Below are 22,519 nucleotides of genomic sequence, written 5' to 3'. Positions count from 1 at the left end.
CTTTTTGATCCACTTCGCCATCCCACTGGGTGAGAGTGACTGAGCAGCTGGGTGGACTTAGTTGATAGCTGGGTTTAAACTGTGACATTGGGTGACACAGGCATTTTGCACCATGCAATTAAAAATAGAATTGGTTTATTTCTTTACTTTTAATATGTATAACATGACAGTGATTTAGAATGTATCAGAACACAGTGGTCGTTCAGGAACCACGGAGATTCTTCTTCTATCTATAAATAATTCTGTTTCTCTGACATGCTGGTTCCAGGTCTGACTTGATCCCATGAACACTCTGAGGGCATGATGATGGTTTTGGTGTTTTTAATATTATTTTGAAATAAATAATGTATAACAAGAAATTTCTTCTTGACTATAGTTTTTTTAAAATTTTATTTTACTTTATTCTATTATTATTCACTAGGGGAAAAACCACACTGAAGTAAATATAAAAGAGCCATTCACATCTTTTGGAACTCGTATTTTTTCTATCTCCAATTTAGAAAAAAATAAAACATTATAGAATTTTAGAAAGGCTGGGATCAGAAATTATTAAGAAATAGAAATCAAACTTTTTCCTTTATTCTTCACTCTTACAGCATGCATATCTTCACTACAATTGGATAAAATGCAGGACTAGAAAAGTTAAATATATAAAGACACAACTTTCTAATATTATGCTCATAGGCACACCAGATAGGTTTTTAATTACAAAATTTAATTATAGTATCCATCTTTCATTTTATTCCTTGAGATTTAAGTGACATTACATGAGCTCATCCATCATGTCATTCTTGCTCGTCCTCTTTCTTCGGTTTTGTGTATGAGATGAAATATCACTTTACAAAAAAAGAAAGGAAATTAAAAAATCTTTTTTCTAGATATATATTATGCACAAATAGAGAAACTGTTAGAAAATTATCTGCTGAGCAATTTCCAACCAAGACAGGGATAAACATCAGGAAAGAGTACAAGATAAACAAGAAAATGATAAGGTTTCTAACTATTGATCTATGGAGTCATTTATGCAGAGTAAAATTTTCTGAATAATGATGATGATAACTCAAAAGATTTAGGTGCAGAAGGTGCAGAATCTCCACAAAATATTGTGATATTAATTTGTAAATATTAAGATAATATCACCACATTGTTCAAAGGATAGATAGAAAACTTGCTATAATTTATTAGTAATTATATATTATTAATATATTATTGTGGTAAATTTTAACATTTATGATTATTAATAATTATATAAATAGTCTTCTGCTGGCAGTTGATTGTACTGTGGAGCTTCTTCAGCACGCATCACTTGTTCTTGTTCCTCTTTGTTGGTGAGACCAAAGTTTTCACCTTCTGGCCAGTTTGTAAGGATTTCCAAAATCCCAGGGCATCAAAGTAATAGCTGAAGAACATAAAATAACTGTTGTGTAGACGTTAAAACTGGATAAGAGAAATACCAAAAGCATTAGAATACTTGCTATAAAATCATTACTCTCTAAATGCTGAAACTTTTAAAATTCTACTTTGGATCATTCCCATGCCTATAGAAGCTTACATTCATAGGTGGGACAGTAAATACAACCTTCAATCTAATGGTTTAGTGAAGACAGCTAGATTGTGGGAAACTAATTCCTGGAGGTGTTAAAAATAAGATCCTAAGCACCTTGATAAAAATCTCAAAGTTGATGCTGCTTTGAGTGGAGAATCGGAACAGATGGCTTCCTGAGTGCCTTCCAACATTAATTTTTATATGTGTCTGTGGTAACTGACACAATTATTCATATAATTTAATAAAAAGCAAAGAATAAGATTAAGATATTTAGAATCTCCAAACTCATGTCTTTCCATTGGGCTTTAATTCATTTTAGGAGTCTATTCAGAATGTCATTTATGATATTGGAAGGATTTTCAGCATTTTTTTTATAACTCTATGTACAGCAGTGCTTTTAATCTGCAGAATTAACAACAAACCTGAAGGTACAGTATTGCACAAAGAAGCAATGCTAGCTCATGTCTTAGAAAGTTGCTTATGATGTGCTATGTCCGAACAGCTTGATCTTCTTCACTTTGCTGTATCTCTTCTGTTTCTGGCTGTTCGGGACACAACCAGTTCAGTGCATGTCACTGCTTCATAAAATGTAGACATACCTTCTATGGGTCATCTTGGCCTTTTCTGCTCAGGAAACATGACAATCTTACCCAGCTTTCAAATTTTTTTCCAGCAAAAAAATTATACTCAAAACTTTTCTCTTTTCTTCTAATTTTGTATTACAAGTATTTAGAATTTCCCTTAGACTCAAAAGAGTAACATAGTAAAGTATATTTTCCTAAACCCTATGGTGTAGTATATTGCCCTATATCCAGTAATACATTTCCTCTGGCTGTACTGTTCAATATCTGTTTTGTGACAGGATGCAGAGCTTGTTTGTATCAATAGTAGTAGACCATAAGTATGCTTTAGTTTTATTAAAATAGCAATACAAGTTAATATAGTTCACTTAAATCTACATTATAATCACTGTAGAACTAAACTGTTTATTACAAAATCTTTATTTGAACATTGTTATATTATGAACAATTATCTTTTTCTTTGATTATATAATTCTTATGGTAACAAAGCAAAAACTCAGTAATTGGAGAGGATACAATACCATCTATAAATCTTACACTGCATTTCTTTTCCTTCAATAGATGCACAATAGTTTTTCTTTATGTGCTAGGACTGTGTATAAATTGCTACATAGTACAAAATTTGTCAAGACAAGACAAGATAAAACCTAGACATTTGAAGTTGTATCACAATGGTTCAGCATAATTCACATAACTTTTCAGAGACCTCTCTCCATAGTACTTTCCATTAACCCAACACCTGAAACTAAGTACTCCAAAGGTACCTCACTAATAAGGTTTATGCTTTGGGTAGATTGTAGTAAGTGAGTCAGTTCTACGTGCATATCCACAACCTGATTTGTTTGGGTCTGCTCTTTACCAGTGTGTCAATGGGCCAATGGGTGGGAAGTAGCTTGTATCCATTCTAACAAATTTTCTTCTCTCAGACAGTGTCAATGACATCCATATTGTCAGACTGAAGTGGCAGCCTTCAGGCTGTATCTGAATATCATTTGTTATAGGTGCTGACTAGCATCAGCAGCTAGTCTAACAAACTGTATCTTAGGGAAATGTGTTGTAGAAAACTTTCAGTTTCCTATTCTTGGGACATCACCATGCAAGAACAATTTACAAGCTCATCAGATCTCTTCACTGAACCTGTGGCTCTGGCACAAACTTAGGATCTGAGAAATGTCATAATGTATAGTAGAATTCAGATTAATAAAAAAAAAATCTAAAGTTGTTCAGTATTTCCTTAAACTCATGACACAAGCAGAGAAACAAATAAACAAAATGATTGCTGCCTTTCTACTATTACAAAAAAATACAAATCTATCTGAAAAATACTACAACTACGAAGGATGCCATTATTTACTGAGCTCTTAGAGAAATTATGAGTTCTTTTCTCGGTCCTTTGGTTGGCATAAAGAAATAATCACCTCTTAAAAAACTTTTCTGAAACGTTTGGTGGTGGTTCTGGTACTTGGTTAGAACATTGCTCTAAGGACTTTACAAAATGGCTGGTATGTACATTATGCCAGATAACATTTTGAATAGGATGAGTAAAAGATGATCTTAAAGACTTTTAATCAAAGTCTGATGGAGTCTATGACAGGTACAAATACATTCTTAATTACTTAATATATTGAGTGTTTTATTTCACTTATATAAATTATGGATCACCCTGTGTTATCTTGAGTGTTCAGTTTCTATTTGACTTTGTTTGTGTAATACATTTCTCAAAATATATTACATTTTCCTAAAAACAGAAATAAAGATTGAGACTATAAGTAAGCACTGACAAAAAAAAAAAAATCCACATTCTTTCTTAATCTACACTTGTGGAACTGAAAGCATTTTTGAGAATTACATTTCCATTTGTCTCATTTTTTATTAATTCAGAAAACAATATCTTTTGGATTTGTTGCATACTTTCAGAATTACAGTCTAACTTATTTAGTGCCATCTCCAGTTACGGTTGAGTTACAGAACTAAGGGATAAGGAAACAAAAATATTACTGCTGTCACACAGCAAAACACAAGAATAATGCAAAATATAAAGAAAATGTCATTTAAATGCAAGGTTTTGAAAGAAAAAAAGGTGATTGATGGCAGTTCTAAACTCTACAAGGCAGGCAAACAGTTGGAAATTTACCAGTAGTTCTGCAATTAATTAGCATACAAATATCAGTATTTCCCTGGGTGGAACATGTGATATAGATTGATGCATACATTTTATAAGTCACAAAAAATAACCCAAAGTCTTCTTTACATTTGGTCCTGGGCTGTCAGCACTTTTAACATAATTCAACTTTCTAATTAAATACGCTAGCTGCAAATTTGTGAAATATTAATAATTCAACAAATATTTGATATAGCTATATTCCACATGAGATTATTAATATTTTTATTTTTATATATATTAAAATGGACTGAAGATGCTAGGAACCTAAGAATATTAACTCTCTTGTATGTACATATAATAATGAGATTTTCAATTGTCATGTATATACATCAAAACTACTCCAAATAACGTATTGTTTATGAAACAGAGTGTTATTTTGAACAGCTTTCCTTCTGTGCAGCACTGCTGATTACTGGTAGTGTTTGCATCTAGATATGAACGTTCCATTATGACGTATTCTAGTTAATAATCAGAAACTTTAATTTTTCCTTAGTGTTTTAGTGTTGGACACTTAGCTGATAGTGTCCAAACCCCCCCCAAAATAACCCTACAGACACCTGCCCTCCATCCCCACCACCTCCCCCCACAAAAAAAAAAAAAAAAGTGATTGATCTTTTAAAGAAGAGCACATCTAAAATTTTAAGATAACTCTGCATATATCAATTTTTCATAGATTAAGGACAGATATAATATTTAATTGTATGAGGTAAAGATCATGTATTGGGTCAGACCAAAGCTGGATCTTGTTCAGTGTCTTGATTTCAAGGGTAGCTGCTTAGCTAGAAAGGCATGGAGAACAATAGACAAAAACTATTCCTGAACATACATCTCCTAATATCTTTTTACCTTCAGCTGTATTCAAAACTTCAGGGGCCAGAACCCAAGCAGAGCTGTGACATTCTTTTCATAGAAACACAGAATCTTTGAGATTAGAAAATACCTTTCACAGCTTTACACAGGACAGTGGCTTTCTGTGAACTACCACCTTCTCATTTGGATCTGATTCCTAGCTCCTGCACTGGAAGACATTCCTTAGTTCTCCATGGCACTTATGAAAACATATTTCACCCAAGGCACCTCTCTTCTGAAATGAAGACCCCTTGCTTATTAGTTATTCCTTCCACAGAAACAATTTTACTTAGACTAGAGAAAGGAAGCTGATTCCTGTCCCGCACCAGTTCTTGCTGTCACAGCACCAAGGAACTGACGGCCATGGGGAACTTTAGTGGGACACATGCACCTGGGGGGAGGTCTTGGGGATGGCCAGGGGTAGCTGGGCCTGTCAATGCCATCAGAGCATGGACATTTCTAAAAGGTCTTTTGTTCGATTGCATTAGTTCTAAAAAGTTTGACAAATATGGAAGTTTTAGAATCTACAGGATGACAGAGTAGTTAGAAAGAGAGAATTTTATGAAATGCTGAATGTGTGACAATCTGAATCGCTTGACTTGGGATGCTTCTCATATATTGAATTCCACTGAAATACTGATTAGCAAATAGCCGTGACTTCAAAGAATATAATCATCAGAGAGTTAATTCAGGCATCGTGTCTCCATGATTTTTTTTCTGCCAGGCATTCATGGAGTTCAACAAAGATATTGTTTAATGATGATAATTACACTGACTGCAACATTGCTAGAAGTTAAAATAAACAGACTTTTCAAAGATTTAAAAAGATATAATGAGAGATCTTAATTAAATACTCCTACAGTTTTCTCAGATCTAGTGTAAATACCTTCTGGGTTTTTAGAAACAGTGATGGCTTGTTTTTCTTTCTATTTAACAAGTTTTCATTTGTGCTATGCATCTTTCTCTAATTTGTTCAAGTTAGGGTCAACTGTGTTAACCTCTATGTGTTTTGTCTGAGACTTCTCAATAAGGATGAATCATTTAATTTGTAATCTTCTGCTTTACAGTATAAATACCATATTTTGTTAACCAAGCATAATAAAACACTGTGAGTTTCATAGCAATTCAATATATTTTGTGTTTACTTATTCTAATCAGTTTATTCTAGCTCAGTGATAAACTCAAGAGAAAAGGGGAAATTTTCTTTTTAAATACAACTCATCATCTTCACATTTGTATATGTGCATGTCCATGTTTGGAAAGAGATATCTAAAACATCAGAGAGAAAAAACTGGAAATGAAAGATATTGCCATGTAGCTTTGAAGACCCTCAAAAGAGCAGGAGTCTGTCTACAATCAGACAACAGACCAAAGAAAAACCTCAGAGGTAACATAAGAAACTTTCCTACAAACAAAAAAGGGAATTCTTTGAAGTTTATTTAGCCTAGGAAGCTACTGAAAATTGTTAGATTGGAAGAAGCAATATAAGAAAAAAAATGCAAAGTCACTGCAATGACACAGTGGGAAAAGAAAAGTTTTGCATTTAATTACTTCAATCAAAGAGTTATCTCTATTTTCTCATACTTTTTTTATATCACCTGTGTTCTGATAAAATGTTAACTGTAGGGTTTAAAACTATTTTGAGCCTTTTCTGTTCTCAGTGTATGTGCCTGAGAAAGAGGAGGGAGAGAGGGATGGAGAGATATTCTAGAAAATATTTTTGGATTATAAATAAAATACAGTCAGCTCAAATTATCTGTAGTATGTTACTCATATTAGTTAAATAGTCTACAGCTACTTTTGAAATCAATGTGGATTAAAAGGAGTTGATGTATAGAGAAAAATCGTTATGGAGGATATAATCATCACCCTGTACATCACAATTCTCAAGGTATGTTATTTCAGAGTAAATTAAGTTTGGTCATATGGACTGAACATATAGTTTCAGCTGAAGATGATTCAGTGCATTCCTGCAACTCATTTTCCACTTCTCTGAAATAAGTAAGCCTAGTTCTTAGGTGAAGACAGTGTTCCACAATGAACTGAAATAGTTTTAATAGGCACTGACAATAAGCAGATTGCTTCAAAAGCTTTCTCTTGTCTGGATTAAAACTTTGATTTGGATATGCTCACAGTAGTTGGTTCCTATTCAGGATTTAGGTTTTAATTCTTTTCTCTTTTTGCTTCTATAAAAATCAGAAAGCTCTGTGAGTAAACTTTGCCCCATGAGTCCATTTGATCATCAGCTAAGGACCTGTGTTGTTTTTTGCATGATATATAAAGTGTTTTGGGATTGATACATGAAGAGTATTATGAAAGTCAAAGGATACTTGCAAGTGACAGCATATTTCTGTAAATATGTTGTGCAGTGTGTATATACTTGTAATAATACTGTGATTACTCCTACTGATTTCCCATTGTTGTCTCAAAAGTTCAAAATTTGTGTATATATAATACCTTCAGCCATATGTAACCCATATAGTTGATCATTTACATTCCCTTGGTTTGGCTAGAATGGAGAAAATTTTCTTCATAGTAGCCTGTATGGTGCTGTGCTTTAGATTTGTAATTAAAACAATGTTAGGGATACAATTGTTCTAGCTATTGCTGAGCAATGCTTGTGCAACATTGAGGCTTTCTTTGCTTCTCAGCCTACTTTATCCTGAGCAAGTAGAATAGGGATAGGCAAAAATTTGAGAGGGGACACGGACAAGAGAGTTGACCCCAATGGATCAAAGGGATATCCCATGCTGTATGGCACCATGCTCAGCAATAAGTTTGCGGCATAATTTTTCGGAAAGGGTCGTAGCTCAAAGACTGAGCATTGGTCTGTTTGTAGAAGGTGGTGAGTCATTGCTTTTGCATCTCTTGCTTGTTTATATGCATGTGGTGGGCAATTGTTTTTTGTTGGTTTGATTTTTTTCCCCTTGAATTATTAAACTCCATTTATCTTGACTCACAAGTTTTTGGTATGCTTGCTCTTCTTAATCTTTCCTCCATCTCACTGTGAAGGAAGAGCAAGAAACTGATGGATGCTGTTTCTGGCTGGGATCAGTCCACTACACCCCAAAATTCCTAGTTTAAAAAGTTTGATCACAGCTGGCACAGAAGGAAATAAATTAATGAAATGCTACTGAGATTAAAGAAACAAGTCCATTACCCAGTTCTTGGGAAAGGAATAATATTTTTCAGAAATGACAGCAGAAGTTTATTGAGGGAAGGAGTTCTTATAACTTTTTTCATATTAGCAACAGAGGAATATAACTAGGATATTGACTCACAAGGTATTTATTTAATTAATATGAAATAACTTGTCATTCCTTGCTACCGCAGACTTTTAGATAAATTTTTTTCCCAAATTAAAAGGGAACACTACAAAACTTTGAATCATCATTATCAGGGTTATTTGGTCTGTCAAGAGTCCTCCTCTCTGTAGAACAACTTCATAAAGGTTTTTCAATGAATGCTCACAAAATTCAAATTGAGTTCTAAAAGGCTCAGTTTCTATGCAATTACTGTTACGGTAGAAGAGAGATTATAGATAGAATTTCAGATTTAGAATTTCTTTAAACACTAATTTCAGCATGATTTCTATTAATTTTGATGGCTGAGATTCAATTTATTTTTTACTACATCATCCTATTTGTAAATGTTTATTTAATTAGAAATTTAGATTTCAACACATCATGTGTCTGATTTTGCTCTATAAGCTAATGACTTAAGTGGTAATCCTGGGTTTGTAGAATCTGAGAAAGTTGTTCTGAAACCATGTATTAGGTAATTTTAAAAAATTATATTAACTATGTGTTCATTGTTCATCAGTTTCTGGATTGGATGAGATTTCGTCAAATTAATTTCTAGTACAGGAAACAAAGAATAAGTGATAATATATATGCTTATATAAGACTTAAACAACAGATGGTATTTTTAGAGAAATATTGAAAAATTTAACTAAAGGATTTCTCACAGGATGATGTGGTTTGATCTGCAGGAGTGAAATGAAAAATTCTCTTTACAGACTTTTAGAATTAGAGATACTATTAACTTTTCATTTTGGCATGAACAAACATTAAAAAAACACTGAGATTTTAATTTCTACTTATTATAAAATAAACGTTATGTTGTGAAATGTTGCATATACTTTTGAAATAAACTGCTGTAGAGAACTATTTTTTCAAGCACATTATCCATTTTTATTTGTTTAAATTGTTTGCTTTTTCCCCATAAATTAATACTCGATAGAGTGAAAGAAACCTACAAAATTTGAATTGTTTTTCTTCACTATGAAGTTTAACAACGACAAGTGAAAGCACTATCCCCGGGACAAAATACAACAAATAAGCCAAAGATCCAGTGCAGACCAGGGACTGTGTGGCTGAGGAGAAGTCATGCTGAAAGGAACACAGAGGTCCTGGTGGAAAACAAGCTGAACACAAGGTAACTTTGCACTGCTGCAGCAACAAAGGCAAATCGGACCATGGGCTGCATCTGTAGGGGCATTTTGGTGTAGATAGGGGACTGGAACAGGGGGGCTGGAACTGGGTGATCTTGAATGTGTCTTTCAACCCAAGCCATTCTGTGACTATCATCCTACTCCATTCAGTGCTTGTCAGGCCACGCCTGGGCAACTGGTGCTCAGTCCTGGTGCCACAAAAGAAGAAACGTGTACAGACAGTAGAGGACCAGGAAGGTGATCAAAGTACTGGAGAAGCTGCCCTGTGGGGAAAGACTGAAGAAATTAGGTCTTTTGGCCCTGAAGAAGAGAAGATTCAGGAGGCTCTTCATCAAAATATTCCAGTAATGATGATACAGAAGACATGGAGGGACTCTCTTCCCTTTCAAAACTCCGTGGTTCATTCTGGTGTATAGCTGGCAGAATCTCATGTCCCAGCTGATGTCCTTCACAAACAGATTTCTTTTTCTTTTTATATACATCTACATCAATTTTTCACAAATAATCTTTCTGTTCTTTCACTTGTCTGACAAAATTTATCTTGTGTTTATGACTGTTATTTGTATCTCATCTAAATTTAGTACTGTTTTGAATCTTTGCAATGAAACATACACGCTGCTCTGTTATATAGAGACCAAGTCTTGAATCTATACACCACCAGATAAGATAAAAATCAATCTGCTGAAATGAAATATTGATTTATAAGTGTAGTGTGTTCAACATAATTTGTTTCCAAATTATTTTTTTGTTTTATTTGTGAAATCTTTTCGTTTTCTCTTGCTTCTAATTTCAAAGGTTTTCTATGTAATGAAAGTCTAGTCTGAGATGAAGTTGTAAAGAACTTTAAATCTCTTCCTTACACCAAATCCTAGGGAGGATTTAAGTTAGGGTCCTTTCAAATATTCAGGACTCTACAACAACTTAATCTATGGTATTCAAGAGCCTTTTGTTTGTTTGTTTATTTGTTGTCATTTGGTTTTTGGTTGTGCTTTTTATTTAATGAGCAACTTTCATTTTGATTTTCAAAATAAATTAAAAATGAATGGAAGGTCCTACATTGGTAACATTTAAAAAATCTGAGCTAAAGATGATACTTCAAAAATTCCTGTTAATGATTACTAATTGTTTGGGGGTTTTAACTTTCTGTAGGAAAATATTTTCCAGCATACTTATTACCCTCAACAGTCTAACTTCATTACTTTTGGCAGTTCCCTCCACTCAAAAATGAATCTGTATTCATATTATTTCTTCTATTAAGCTTTTGTAAACCTCAACTTCATGCTCACTGATCCTTTTTTACTCCATGGAAATAAATTACTTTCCCTCAGTATGCAGATCAGGTCATCAATTGAAAGTCTGACATCATCTTTTTAATTTATTTCTGAACTTTATACTTTCTTCTCTACCCTTCAAAGGAAAGGAAAATAAGGGAAAAAATATTCCGAATAAATGACAATGAATTCCCTGAAGAGGAATTAGGCTATCAAGTAAAAATCACATTATGTTCTTAGAGAAATTAATATAAACTTGGTAATTGCCTTCAGTGGCAGCAGAATTCTACCGTTTTCTTTAGAAAATTACATACATGCATGCATACAATAAAAAAATGCAAAATATAAGTTTTCTTTTGGATCATCACAACTGCTGTTTTTGAGTGTGGTTATTTGATAGTACTTACCATAAAGAATGATGCAAAAATGGTGACAGCAATAACTATTTTAATGGTGGATTGGTATCATCTGTGCATAAGGATAATAAAAGCAGAGACTTTGTTGGTAAAAACTGTCTCTTTTAACTGTGCATTTTCATTAATCTCTCTCCAGTACAACCAGAATCAATCCTTCCAGTTGGAACACAAAAGTGATTAAAAGTAAATTTCTATGCAAGTGGAAATGTTTCTTCTTCTTTTTTTTTTTTTTTTTTTAAGTTAAATGAAAAAATATTTACATTTTTCCAAAGGGACCTGAACATTGCAATCATATGGCGAAAAAACACACATGGTGGTTTGTGTGACACTGTTTATATTAACAGTATGACACTGTTTAAGTAAAATGTTTGAAAAGAAGCCTGCATTTTGCTCATTTCACATTTCAAAGCTCAGTTTTCTTTTACTAGAATCATGCAGCTCCCAGTGGCTTCTTGGTCTGACAAATCCTTCCAAACTCTCCCTGGATCCCTGCAGGACCAGGCTGTGAGCGTGTTGCAAGCTGACCTTGTATCCATGTGTCTGCCACTCTCTGTTCCTGATAAAGGCATCTCCTTTCTATGTCATTGTATGTTTCTTCAGCCTGTAATTCACAGGCTTCTTTAAGCATATCAGTGAAGGTATATAAAGTACCTTTTTTACTTTTCAGAGGTGCTCTTAATCCAATGTGTACAACCCAAGACAAGGTGACCCCCTACTGCCTAGCATTACCCATGTTGGGACGAACCCATTAGAAGATCTGGAATAAACAAATTTAATAGCTTTACCATCCATCACACTTTGTATCAGTTCTTGCTCTCAGAAGTGCACATTAAGCTGTACTGAGCTGTGGTGCAATTATTCTCTGATGAAACAGCTAATTTGCTTTTCATTTCTGGAACAATTCACTTACAGCTAGTTCAGTTTGCAGGGTAGACATGTGCAAGGCACACAGACACTTCTGGGGGCTCCAACTAGAAGCTTTATAGTAGCCAAAAGGGTAACTATCTATCCCACCTTTAAACTCAACCTCCACAGAATAGTAGAAAAGGAAAAGCATGCTAGCAGAACTTCAATATGTACAGTTCTTGCCTTAGGCAAGGTTGACCTTTTACTTACAGACACCTCCACATCCACCACTGCCTCCACTCTCCCCTCCTTACATTTGCTATCATTTCATTGAAAATCTTCCAGACAGGAATTTAAGAGAGAGTCCCCCCTGTCTGTCTCTGGAGAAAAAAATATTCCACAGTAATGCCCTTTCTACATCAGATAATCTAACCATGAAATGCAACTCTCAGAGTTTACTAAAAGACAATATTCATGTGTCACTATTTTAGCTTATCACAGAGCTATTTGCAAATGGCATAATGAAAATATTAGAAGTCTGAGTTAATGCAAATTTAATTATTCTCAGTTTTCATATGTGGTTTTCAAACCACTGGTTTGTATATTCCTACATCACAGTAATGCCACAGTTATCTTGTGTGACACCCAGGTTAGTAGTGATGAGGTTCGATCAAATTAGTAACACTTTATCGGGGACAGATTTAAATTATATATTTGCTTTGAGCAGATCTTTTAAAGTTATTTTATTCGGTGAGTATCCCATTTAAGATATGAAAACACCTTAGAAAAGCAAAAACAATTTGTCAAAAAGATAGAAGTGAAACAAAGGATTTGAAGCAATCTTCTTTTCAAAATTCTTCACCTTTGTGGGTTTTGCCATTTTAGTGGTAAAAGTATAATTTTATATTTTCTTAAGTGTTCTTATACACCCCTTTGTTAAATGCACATATATAGTACTGGTGAGCAGACAGCTGAGAGTAACTCATTGTTCATTAGCTGTAGAAATAAATTCTTCAGTGAGTTGCTTGTGTTTCTTTGTAATTCCTATATATATTTGAAATAAATCCAGGTTAGAGAATTTCAAGAAAATGCCTATGAAAGAATAGCACAACTATTTGATAGATATGTTTTCCTACTAGAAAAAGTGCAGTAAGCTTAATAGGTGGGTATTTTGCTACCATAATCTTGGAACCATTTGCTAATAAAAAACTGTATTTCTCTTACTGCAGTCAATAAAAAAATGTTTCCCACTTTCCTGAAGAATAAAAAGAGTCAAATAGATCCTAAGTGTTGTTAGTATCTTACTAAGAAGACTGTTGACATTTTTCATAAACCGAGACGTCACTTCATTCCAAAATTTTATTGTCTAAATTTCACATTTATTAAGGTGTTTTTCTAGTGGGGATATTTTAATGGCATTCACTACAGGTGTTCCTTAATCACAGAGATAATTTAGACAGACTTGCAGACATGCAACAGGTTTATTGTCTTGGGCAAGCTGCAGAGATTCAAAACAGGACAGAAGACAGACACTTCCATATTGTCCTCCTTGTACTTTCTGCTTGATGTTTAATGTCTTTTCTTGATCATCACTGCCACCACATTTACTGCCCTTTAAAAAAATTCTGTCAAACCCCAATTTACTTGTTTCCTTTATGTCTAGGTTTACTGTCTCACACCCTTATTTGTAGTTACTTTGGTAATCTTACTTCCTTAGTGCTTCTCTCTTTTTCAGACATACAGCAAATTGTACAGTTTGAGTCTTTTCCTCTGACACTTTTTTTTTTTGCAACAACTGACTCCACAAATTCTCTTATTAGTATTTTGTCAAGAATGAGGCATATCATTTTACAATATTTTAAAATGAATTTTTAAATTATAAACCTGTCATATGGGAAACACCCAAACACTATTAAAGCTTTCTTAAATCTTTTTGTTCACAGTCTAAGTCCAGACAAAAGAGATAAAAACCGAGGTATAGGATTTTAGAATCCTAGGGGGAAAAAAAACCCAAAACATTAACTGTTAGAAACTATAAAATTCTGGTGTTCTTCCCTTGTTGTACATTTTTATCGAAAGTACTATTTTTTTAAAATATTCCATAAATCACTAAAAAGCATATAGCTATAAGAGGGCTGAGGTTTTTTTCTAAAACATTTATCAAATATATATTCTGAAATATATGTTTTATTTCTGGTTTGCATGAATTTACTTATTCTTAACATTTGGATTTTCAGGTTTGGCTGAGAGCTTGCTAAGCAGATGTCAACTCTAGTACCTTGAAGATACTGTGGATGTTGTTATTGATGTTATTGTTCAGTCTCGGTCACCTTTTGGTATCTATTCTTTGAAAATGTGCTCTTAACTTGACAAAGACCTTGCAAATGAATATCTAGATATCTAGCTTTTAAACTTTTTTTTTTTTTTTTGCCTCAAGGGTGAATTAAGCATAAGCCTTTTAATACTAACTGGAAGAAAACCATAATAGTGTAGTTTATCAGTGCCCTTGCTAAGCTAGAGGGATTACAACTGACAATACTAATCAAGAAAGAAATCTAGTTGACAACGGCCTCACTGAACAGTTTGTATACTAAAGATGAAAAGACAGTTGTTGGACGTTTTTTTTAGTTACCTAATTTTTCTTTTGTTCTTCAAAATGTTCCAAAATACAGTCTGAAAATTCAACATCTTAGTATCAGTGGCAAGTCTTGAGCTGACTTAACAGCCAGGGAGACTAATCTTCCAAGAGATTATTGATGGGGGTGATTTTATGAGTCAGTTTTACATAGAACACCCCTAAACGCAAAGGGCTAGAGCATGGGAACATATAAGTAGGCTCTGGATTGCTCCTTTATTCACATTCTGCCATTGTTAACATTTTAATTCAGCCTGTTTTTTAACAGTTCAGGTTCTCCTCTGAACCAGTATGTATTCAGCAAAGACTTCTGAGAGTTCTGGGTTAGACTGTGCTGTCTCCTGAGGTCGCTTTCAACCTCAGTTATTCTGTGGTTCTGTGCAGTATTGCTAGCTAGTAAATAAAAATATTGATATATTTTTCTTATAGTGTCAATGAGCATATTTTTCTTTTTATATTTGATGGAAAGGAGCTAGATAACCATAAATTCAGGATTACATCTTACAGCCCACAGAAAGAATGGATCATAGGTGATTGTCCTTTAATGGAGTCCCTTTCTCTGATGCCTATCTGATATCAACTGTAACAAAACCAAGATCCTACATCAGCTAGACTATTTCTGTAACCCAGTCTGCCAGCTCCTATGCTACTGACAGCATTTACTGTAATTTTAGCGCAGTTTTGGCATAAAGTTTCTGGGTTTTATTAATCATATTTGTGGGGTTTGCTTTTCCTTCTCTTAAATCCATAACAGCATTTTGAAATTTGTTTCTTTCATGTGTTTTTAATATTTTTATTAAAGTATTTTTATGTCATCTTTAAGTTACTGAAATTTTTGTATGTAAACTCAGCAAATGCTCTGAAAAATAGAAACTTATCATTGCTCATAAAACTACCATGGCCTCAAGTGTCAGTGTCAGGGAATATGAAAGATTTTCTCAATAAAGAACCCTTCAGAAAGGGTTAAAGTACTGACTTGCCCTGTTCTTGTCTTAAATGTAAATTCTTTTGTTGAACAATTTGAGTAACTATGATGCAAATGAACATTTCTGACTTCTTGTACCCAGCCAAACAAAGACTGTAAGCTCTTGTTTAATCTTAAATTCAGTTTAGGAAACCAATCTCTTTTAATAGAGAGTGCTAGAAATATGAAGTCTTAATAGATAGATACAATTAGGTCCAAATATCAGGAATGTAGAAAAAACCCAAAAACCCGTTGAATTAACAAAACTAATAAGACTGCATAGTATTTAGAAGTAGAACTGTGAAATGAGTTAATGTCGATTCCTGTTTCTGTTAAGTATTCCTGACAAGTTTATAAAGTTCGTAGCTGTGGATCTGTAGAACATTTTACTGTAGTAACCATGAGCAATGTATTAGAAAATTTGGCATCTTGTAAACCCTTCTTTGTGAACTACAGAGCTGAATCAAGGGGAGATAGTAATGTAAGAATAATTCTGTGGCAGCTATTAAATGACCATGTCTAGCTTGACAAAAAAGCTTTGCAAATATCACTCCTATGAAGAACCCCTTAGCTCTAGAAGAATAAAGATTAACTCAAGATCTGGTGCAATGTGCTGTGATAGATAGCATGAGTCTTGACACTGACAGTTATAAATGACTGATATTTTGCATTACAGTTTTTTCCCATGACTCTTCTTCTGTTGTTTGTTGTTGCTGTTGTTTTTTATTTTTATTTCACAGGTATGAAAATATTCTACTTTTTCTACACTGGATATTTTCAAAGGTCTGAGTTTTCATTCAATTTTTTCCCCAGAGGCATTAAGGGCACACATACTGTTATACTTTTTTTGTTCTTTTCATTTATTTTTTAAAGCTTTAATACACTTTTTAAAAGAGTTTTCTTCTTTCAAAAGCACACATATGACTTTTAGCTGCTACTTTGCCAGTAAATCAAGGAAAAGTATTTGCTATTTCATTTAAAAAAGATGCTTTGTTCAGGTAAGCTTGTTTCTAATTCACACTCATTCACTAGAGATTAATTATAACTTGGAATAAAATTACCTGAATTTATTTTTCTACCCTGTTCTTATTCAGGCCAGGCCATATGGGTTGAGCATATTTTTTTCCCTGTAATGTTACCCTGTAAAGAAGAAGTATATGATTTCCTCCAGAACACAAGCAACTGCCTATTTCTTATCTCTTGTACTCTTCCTTCACAGAACATATTCCTCTAATTTCATGTGACTCTATACATATATATATATATTTTGGTTTTTTGTTTTGTTTGATTTTTTGTTGTTTTTTTTTTTTTTTTTGGTTGTTGTTGTTGTTATTTTTTGGAGGGTTTTTTGTTTGTTTGTTTTTATTTTTTGTTTGGGTTTTTTGTTTGTTTTTGGTTTTGTTTTTTTGTGTGTGTGTGGTTTTTTTTGTATTTTTTTTTTCTCTGGGGTTCTTCAATTTATTATTCTTAATGCAAATTGCCTAAAGGAAATTTCTGGAATACCAGTAGCTGGAATGAGATGCACCTATCCTGCAGTATCCTGATATTATATGCATTTGTACCTTCTACACAGCTGGGAAGGGGCATCTGAAGGGGTCAGAAGTGCACAGTCAGGTTCTGTGAGTGAAGTACCATTTAGACTGTTTCTGCACAGCTCACTGACAGTATATTCCTTAATATTTAGACTACTGATTGTTTTCTAGTTTGCTGATTGTTGAGATAAAGAGAAATCTAGGCTCCTGAACTATGAAATCACTTTTGCAACTCTATCCTCACATCAGTGTATTTTAAATTTAAATTGTGATTCACACGATATTTTCTTTACAGAAAAAAAAGGGAATGGAATGGAAAATACTACAGCTATACAAATTGCAATACTGCTACTGATGTGACAATGTTACAATATGATAGTTCAAATGTTCATTATTCTCAAAAGCTAAAAATAACCTGCTTATTAATGTGTCATTGGTCTTTGCTTCACACGATGCTATTTTCCCTTGTAATAAATGAATCTTAAAGTTATTAGAATTGTATTATATAAAAAAATTACTTGCAAATCTCATATATATGTTGTCATTTTGGAGTATCAGAATAGATAGATGTAATCGTTAATAATGCAATTTTAATTTTAGAAATCTATTCACATTTACTATATCATTATTACTTTGCAATCTTTAAATTAAAATGCATTTTATGTTATCTTCTACTAATTTGCATTTAAAATCAGATAACATGCTATGCATATTTAACATAGAGGAACATAATTAACTTCTATATGCTCAGTATTCCAAGTTAAGCATGTTCAAAATATATAATTGCATGCAATTATAAAATAAGTAAATATTTTTTCTATTATATATTGATTACAACAGGAACCTATGTGATTTATCAGTTTCTACAGAATAGGTCTATTCTTAAGTGACAATTCTCAGGCTTGTTACACTTCAAAATAACATATTAAACAAGATTAACTTAATATTAAAAAAAAATCTGTTCAGCCTGTTAATAAAAAAGATAACCTACAAAAAGTGCAAAATAATATTATGAATTCCAAATTTAAATTATTTTTTAATAAATTTGTTATTTAAACAACAGAAATATAATCAGAGGAAATATATACACTACTATTCATAAATGTTGAAAATAATATCATAGCCAGGAGTATGCAGTATATTATATTAAATATACAATATTTTAGTAAAAGTATTTCACTGCTGTACTGTACTGTGATGCTGTAGTAGGTAGATGGTTTTTTGAGGACTATCTAGAATATTAGTATGATTTATATAAATATAGGGCCTTCTAATAGGATTTAATTAAAAAATGTATCTGATCATTCAGAATTTATAGATATTTAAAAGATATCTGTCAATTTTTCTTTCATCAGCCTTTAAAAAAGAAATCATTAATGTCTACAAGGTAAAGAGGATGCAGCATTTGCTCTTTGAAGGAAATTACTCTAGTCTCACTATATTTCAGCCCTGTCTGGCTGCTACAATTCCCAACTTTTTGGGGATCTGAGTTCTTCCTGCTGGTCACTGCCCCTGGTCCTGTAACAGCAACATCTGTGTGCATAAGGCACACACTTGGCACTGACATTTCTCTATCTAGGCAAAATTCAGTTTTGCTTTACTCAGACAGAAAAATCTTTCCTGTTGTGGTGGTGGTGTTGGTGTGTTTTGTTTTTTTTCTGCAGGAATGCCAAAGTAATTGGAAAAAGGAAACATAACCTATATGAGTTGGAAATGAGATGTGAAGAACCAAGATTATTGCACCTGATGTCAACAAGGAGGGAGTAGGGCTCTGCTGCCATTGAGAGAGAACTCTCTCAATATCCTCTCCAAGCCAGACTTGTGTTACACATAGTAACTTTTTGCTTGATGGCAGTGGGAATCAATGAATAAAACCTGCATTTAGGTGGAGGTGCTTCTGCAATAGCAGTGAGAGAAGGAGTAAACCTAATGTATAAGGCTTACCTATATGATAGAGACCCACACAAACACTGGGTGGGGCAAAATGTTATTCCAGTTGCATACTCAGATTTTCTTATGAGATATAACAGAGAGACTTCTGCAATGATAACTGAAAAAGACTGACATTTTTAATGTTTGTTTTTCTCTCTCTCTCTTTTTTCTTTTTTTTTTTTTTTTTTTTTTCCCTCAACACCTTCTGAAAGGATTATGTAAAGGATAAACAAAGAGATTTTGATTTACCCAAGATTGGAAAAAGAGACTGTTAAATCCAGCGTCATGTGGAAGTGAGTATGTCCTCAGACAAAATCCAATCAACAGTAATCAATCCTTTCAATTGTGCAATAACGTCTTGAGAAGATGAAGCTTTGCCACTGAAATGTGACATTGTTTTTCATTAAATAATGAAGCAATTATTATCATAGTAAACCAATGTCAAACAGCAGAGAGTAAGGACAATCCTTCACCTATCATTATCTCATATTCATTTTGTTGAAGTACTTGAAACACTGGACAAAAGTATATAGAAAAAAACCAAAACCCTAAAATATTACAACGGATTCACTTTGCAGTGAGAAAAATATTTACTTATGTTCTTGTTCACATTTTATTCTTTCATGAATAATGAAACAGTTACTGAAATACCTGTCTCCTACTGTTTTAAATGCATCTCTGAAAAGCAGATATCACACTGGAGTACATGAAGGAACCAAAAAAAGTAAAAAACCCTTGAATTCTGTAGCAATGTATATCATTTATCTGTCAGGCCTTGATCTTTCCATCTTCACCTTTCAATCATTACTGCCTCTCAGCTGTTAAAGAAAAAACCTCCAGTTATATCCAGTGTTCATTGCCAATGTCTCCATTTGCATGCATTTTTGTTTATTCCTTTGTGTAGTGGCTTTGAAAACTTGAGTGAAAGGATAAATGACTTAACTTTCATCTCTCCCATACCCTCTCATGAGCTTCTTTCTCTAAATTATGATACCTGTTGATGTATTAAATATTCACCACAGTTACAGGACTTGAATCAAAAGTCTCCTGAATCACCTAGTGAAAACACTACAGTGGAAACCTTGAAGCAGAGACTTAAAGCTAACTAAACATTCCTCCTCTTATGGTCTTTTTGCTGAGAAATCAAATATGAGAGATCTTGTATAAAAAAATTTTTTTTACAAAATTGCATTTTAAAATATAAATCTAGAACCACAAAATATCTTCAGTAATATACTAATTAAATGGGGAGAAAGGCTTCCTATTTAGCATGTGTGATATTTGGTATTATGGAGGAAATTAACAACAGAACGTTTTCTGAAGAAGTTAATGCTTCTTTATCTTATTAAAATATATACTCAAATATATTAATAGGTTTTATATTGCATAACCATATATGGAATTACATAATATGTTAAATTAAATATATAGTTTCTAATACTAGCTGAAAATGGATCTACAGCTTTATAAGGTCATATTACAAACAGCATTATGAAAGAATCTGAGACAAAACTTCCAAGCAAGCAAAATTTCAATATTAATGAAGTTTACCATTGAGAATTTGAGACATTTTGGACAGCATGTAGTTGGTGAATGTGAAACATCTAGTGTGAAGAAAATGCCTGACTTCTAGTGTCTGAAAACAGAAAGAAACTTTGAGAAAACAATCAGTTAAGAAGGAAATGAAATGGCAAACAGTGTAACAACTTATATATCTTTCTTTCCACAGCAATCATTTTAGTTATCTTTTTATGACCAAGGCAAAAGACACTTTAGGTTCTTATGCCTAGTATGATTCTCTGTGATAGATGGTTGAAAGTGACAAAGATCTTAAATTTACTTCACTTGTTATCTGGTGTGTAAAAAGGGATGTAAATATACAGTGGTTATGATTCAATGGTAGTGTAACATCTATTAAGACAGAGTATTTAGGTTGCATTTTTTAAAATATTTATTGGTTAAATAATTAGTTGTAACTACTTAAAACAAAATAAAATAAAACAAAAATTTAAGAGGGAAAAAGAAACTGGATGTCTTTTTGTTCTTGACAGGCTCTAGTTAATCCATTGCCCCCAAAGCAGATAATTAAAGGATTTTAGATGTGTTCTTGGTGAATTCAATTTGACACATTAGAGTTTATAATCCCTATGACCTCAATTATTGAGTATGAATGATGGCAAACACTACTAATCCAAATGCCTGGTGTCTTTAGTTCTTTATAAAATCCAATACTTAGTTACCTGTCTATGAATGAAGGTTATATGAATCAAACAAAAATCCCAACCTTCATCTTAAAAAAAAAAAAAGAAACAAACCCAAGCCAGTTATTCTATCTGTAAAGGTCACTCCTATGTGCATTGTCTATGATCAAAAATATATAGAAAAAATGGTCAAAAGGTTTTGTCCTTGATATGTTTAAAAAAAAAAAAGGAAATTGATAGAAGAATTTATTTTTTTAATTTTCAGTACTTCTATGCTTAAAAAAACTTGCATGCTACGTTACTTGATAACTTTGAGGAAATATACAATGAAGTTGAAGTTGCTATTCAAAACTGAGCCAGACTCTGAAGCTGAAAAAGTTCAATATTCCAGTTAAAATAAATTCCTGATATATTTAAAATTGTTTTCTTCAACTTGGTATTTTCAAACTTGAAAGAAAAAGAGATTCTCTCTTATGGAAGAGATCCAACATAGCCATTTGCTAGCCAGTAACCAGTGGGGTTCCCAAAGTCTCAATACTGGGCCCATATCTGCTTAATATCTTTATCAGTGGCTTGGATGAGAAGATCAACTGCATCCTCAGTAAGTTTGCAGAGAACACCAAATTGGGTGGGAGTGTGCCTGTGCATTAGGTTTGGTCCTTGTCTCCCTACTAGTGCAGAAGCACCTTCACCTCACAGTAGATATTACTCATTGATTCCCACTGCTGTCAAGCAAAAAGTTATTATGTGTAACACGAGTCTGGCTTGGAGAGGACATTGAGAGAGTCCTCCGTGTCTTTCCATTGAGAGAGAGTCCCTCCTCATCTACAGCAGGTGCAATAATCTTAGTTCCTCAGATCTCATTTCCAGCTCATATAGATTATGTTTCCTTTTCCCAGAGGGTAGGAAGGATCTACAGAGGGATCTAGGTAAGCTGGCTGGATGGGCTGAGGCCATTTGACAGTGTTTGAACAAGGTCACACCAACCCCATACAGCTGGAAAATGGCCCAGTGGAAAAGTGCATGCAAGTGCTGGTCAACAGGAGCTGAACATGAGACAGCAGTGTGCCAAGATACTCTTACTGTCTATTTGTGTGAAACTATTCTGTTGTTTGAAATAAATTTTGGA

The 22,519-nt window shown here is 33.3% G+C and overlaps 1 protein-coding gene across 1 annotated transcript in view; it reads left to right on the top strand.

Annotated features, from left to right (window-relative positions):
* LOC148224831 (uncharacterized) overlaps window positions 1–19,950 on the top strand; it is a 154,798-nt gene extending 134,848 nt beyond the window's left edge. The window contains exon 6 of the transcript XR_015801528.1: window positions 19,402–19,950. The gene's annotated coding sequence lies outside the window, so the exon portion shown is untranslated. The remainder of the gene's footprint in view (window positions 1–19,401) is intronic.
* Window positions 19,951–22,519: the final 2,569 nt, after the last annotated feature.

The sequence above is a fragment of the Sturnus vulgaris genome, chromosome 2 (assembly GCF_052056855.1).
Source record: "Sturnus vulgaris isolate bStuVul1 chromosome 2, bStuVul1.hap1, whole genome shotgun sequence".
Lineage (NCBI taxonomy): Eukaryota > Metazoa > Chordata > Aves > Passeriformes > Sturnidae > Sturnus > Sturnus vulgaris.
This window is presented reverse-complemented; position numbering and strand designations above follow the sequence as displayed.